The 4174-nt window shown below is 32.8% G+C and overlaps 1 long non-coding RNA gene across 2 annotated transcripts; it reads left to right on the forward strand.

Annotated features, from left to right (window-relative positions):
- The first annotated feature begins 535 nt into the window (after positions 1 to 535).
- On the forward strand, positions 536 to 3918 carry LOC133823002 (uncharacterized). 2 transcript variants are annotated; one of them, XR_009888099.1, is made up of 4 exons: positions 536 to 826; positions 909 to 987; positions 2540 to 2605; positions 3666 to 3918. It is a non-coding gene; the product is annotated as an uncharacterized LOC133823002 (long non-coding RNA). The 2 variants fall into 2 exon arrangements; XR_009888096.1 differs by lacking the exon at positions 2540 to 2605.
- The last annotated feature ends 256 nt before the right edge of the window (positions 3919 to 4174 follow it).

Consider the following 4174-nt stretch of genomic DNA (forward strand, 5'->3'; position numbering starts at 1 on the left):
CGAGATTTTTCCCCCGGGTTAAGAATATTATTTTAAATAATATTATATTTTGTTTGTAAGTATTCCATGAGTTATTGCTAGCCAAAAAAATGAATTTTGTGATTTTAAAAGTCAAGATAAGACTTTCGGTCCTGGACCGACACAAAAACCCTGATCGGGTAAAAATCTCATAAAATAAAACGAAAAATCATGGCGATTATATTTTGGGCATAAAATACATTCATAAAAGTTAAAGTTTGGTCAAAAATAATAAACCTAAAAGAAAATGGAAATTTTAGGGCATTTTGTGTTAAATGCCTAATTCTACCAAAATGGGGAATTTTATTCCATGAATGGACCTTAGGTTAACTTTTATTATGTGATTAATTAAATTAAATGTGAGAGAAATTTAATTTAATTAATTAATGTTAAGTTTGGTGATTAAAACTTAATAAGAGTGAAAAATGTGTCAAAAGCCAATTTGGACTTTTCTTCTTATGAAACATTAATAACCTTTATAAAAAAAAAAATGAAATGATCATATATGTAGCAAAGAGTGGCCGGCCATGTGGTGTTTTAGAGTGGTGTGAACCCAAATTTTATAAAATTTAAATGTCATTTAATTAAGAGGTCAAGTGGGCAAGTGGGTAGAAAAGCACTCAAGTACCTTGTGATATTTTGAAGAGTATTGTGAGCAATTCCCACACTAAGAACCGATCACTCTCCATCTCTCATTCACTATCATCTTTTTTGAAGACCTCTCAAAGTGTTCTCTCCATTTTTCAAGCCCAAGAACACCAAGGAAACTTTGAGGCTAAGTCTTGGTCTAGGAAGTATTTTCCCTAAGGTAAACTTTCACTAATCTAGGCTTTTGTAAAGTTTTAAGCATAGAGTTTCAAATAGCTAATTGACTATGTTGTTGGGGGAAGTTTGTTAGGGTTTTTGAAAGGTTTTGAAGGAGTCAAAGCTTATAGGAAGGTCCAAACCTTAAGCAAGAACACCAAAGAGGTAAAAAGTTTACTTTTGATGATTTTGTTGTAGGGTTTTTAGTTTTAAGCATTATTTTGTATATATAATGCTTAGAGTTTCTTGTTGATGATGTAATAAGGTTATGGTAGTTGTTTAATAATTTTTATGATGCATGTGTATTGATTTTTGAAAATGGGAACCAAAACCCTTGGGGGTTTTGTAGGATACCCTAAAACAAAACATGTTTTGAGCTGTGACTTCCAAGGGGTCAAGCAGCCACTGTATATTGTTTTTGTAAAATTAAATTGTACTGTGATGTTGTTGAGATTGAGTACATAAAATTGAGCTTTTGAAACACTAAAAAATGTTTAGAAATGAGTAAGTTATGCTATTTCAAAGATTAGGTAAAAAACTGTTTTTTCGTATTCTTATTTTCGGAACCAAGTTTGGACAGCCACTGTATAGGGCAAATGAACCCAGTTTTTTCTAAAATTTTGTGGACATATTACTAGCATAACCTATTATTCCACTGTAAAAATTGGTAAGAAAATATTGAACGGTTTGAAAGTTATTAACTGTCAAAGTTTGGAAAAAAATAAGGACTTGAAAATAATGTCATTTTTACCTCATTGTTGGAAAATGATTTCACCAATCAAAAATGCTCATTTTGACCTAAGATTTTACAAAGACCTAAATGGCATAACAAAAATGGAATTTGGAAATTTTGGTAACAATTGGGTAAGTAAATTTCGAGTTATGAACTAACGAAGTATGTAGTTAAAAATGTGAAAAATAGGTTTTTCACACTTAGTGTAAAAAAATGAGATTTTGGAACATAAGGTAAAAAGTAAAATTTTGTTTATTTCAAGATATAAAATGGTAAGTCTTGAAATCATATTTTCACTAAAATTACCCCTTTGAGTTTAAATGAATTATTTTTATTAAAGAGTTTTTATTCTTTTTAAAAATAAGAGATTTAATTTATTAATAGTTAATAAATTAAAAGAGGGTTTAAAACCTTATATTTTGAGAAAATAATTAAATGAATTATTTTTCTAGTAAGTAAAAATTGATTAATTGCTTTTGGAAAATTAATTAGTCAAGATGAGAAATTTATAACGATTTTCCTAATTAAGACAAATTAGGCAATTTTCTTAAATCGGTTTTTAGATATTAAAAACCTTAAGAAAACAAAAAGGAAAATTTAAAGAGTTTATTTTCTTTTAAAATAATTAAGGAATTTATTTGTATTTTCTGGATATAATACCGGCTAAAATCTTACATATTTTAACCGACTAGTCGAAAGTGCGGGTTAATAGCGATACCTTGAGAGAGTAAGATTTTTAGCGGGTTGTGGGGAAATACCATTGTGATACCCGAGCCTAGGTATCGAGACCTTAGGATAGGTCTCCCCGAGACTTAGGGTTTAGTCTCGAATATTTTGTATAACTTTCCTTAATAGGTTTAAAACCAAATAAGGATTGTAAATCCTTACAAATGACTTTTATTAAAATGACCAAACTGCCCAAAATAATAATAATGAATTATGAGTGCCATAATTAATCCGAGTATACTGTATGGATAACTACAGTATTGGCTAAGCGTAACTGGACTGAACGTTGGAGGGTGAAAACTTGCTGAGCGCTAAGGACTCCAAGTAAGTCAACTTATATTGTATGGCTGCAACATGAAATGATTATTGTCTTGTATGTTAGTATAGGGATACATGCATATACATAGGCTGTCATAGAAAGTTGCTTAGAGACGTTAGTCTAGTGAGTGCTGATTTAGAAAATATGAACGGTAGAAGTCCGTCATATCCTAGACGGTTGATCCCCGTCACACTGTTTGATTTTATTTATGTCTGGTTCATTACCGCGACGAGTGGCCATGAAATGAGGATAAGCTGGTTAAACCTAGGGGCGCCAAGATAAATGGGACCTAGGGGCCCTCATGCTTACTTAATCATTGGACGGTTAGAATCCGAGCAAGTGCTCTGATAAGTTATTCCCAGATAGCAGCCGTGAATATTGGCCATTCCGTGAGAGTGCCTAGAGATACTAGGGGTTGCCAAGATTGAGTGAGGTTGAACACCCTAGGGGCAGCTGCTCACCAGCACCACTGATTAACATAGAAGTCTCCGTAAAACCGTGTAAATTGGATTACACTCTTGGATAAGTCGCGATGCCCTAGGTAACACGATAGTTACTATTGTTGAGGATATTTATTGGCTAGATCTTAGTGTGGAGACTCGGTTCTCTTTTACAGATTAGCAATTATGTTGGAGGGCGCGTTACGCCTGAATTGTTGGAAATTGTCGAGCGTTGGTCTCGAATTATATGGTGGTATAATATATCTGCTTGCTCTGGGATTTTCTGAGTGCAGGGATATAATTGTTGATAAGATATAGTTGTGATATAATATATCTGGTTGCTCTGGGATTTTCTGAGTGCAGGGATATAATTGTTGGTAAGAATTAGTTGCGATATAATATATCTGATTGTTCTGGGATTTTCTGAGTGCAGGATTTTTATCTAGATGTGAATTAATTTATCCTTGGTTATCAGGCATGACCATAAGTTTGCCAGGACGCTTTAGCGTTCTTGAAATTGATTGTGTAGGGTCCGGATGGGTCCAGATCCCTATTTCTCTATCTGCTTTGTTTGGAAGTTGATCTTACTAAGCGTTTTCGCTTACCTAGTTGTTTCATATTGTAGGTAAGAACAAGGGCAGGGCAGAGCAGTGAGCGCTGGAGTCTTCCTTGCAAATGTACAAGTGGACCGACCTTTTGGGAAGCCTTTTTATTTTTGGAAATGTTGTGTAATTTTCCTAAACTAGGCTCACTCTAATCTTTATAAAACATGTTTGTAACTAAATGTTAAGTATGACCATACGACTTTTTAAAAAGTTTTTTTTTCTATGGGTTTTTGAGACATTTTGTTAAATGAAAACATTTATATTTCCGCATTATCGAGTCTTGAAAATCCGGGTCGTTACAACGTGTGATTATTATAAGTTTTTTGTTATCGAGAATCATAACACTATTCTAATTAACAACGAACACCTACAAGAGATTAGACAAAAATACTCGGATGGTGATCATGATCGTTTGCATAGGAAAAAACTTTGTTCGTGGTTTCATAAGAAGATAGCTTTGAACTTTGAATTTTGAACTTTCATTTTATTAATGATATATTTTGTGAATCTAATACAGTTTTATGTATTT

The sequence above is a fragment of the Humulus lupulus genome, chromosome 1 (genome assembly GCF_963169125.1).
Source record: "Humulus lupulus chromosome 1, drHumLupu1.1, whole genome shotgun sequence".
Lineage (NCBI taxonomy): Eukaryota > Viridiplantae > Streptophyta > Magnoliopsida > Rosales > Cannabaceae > Humulus > Humulus lupulus.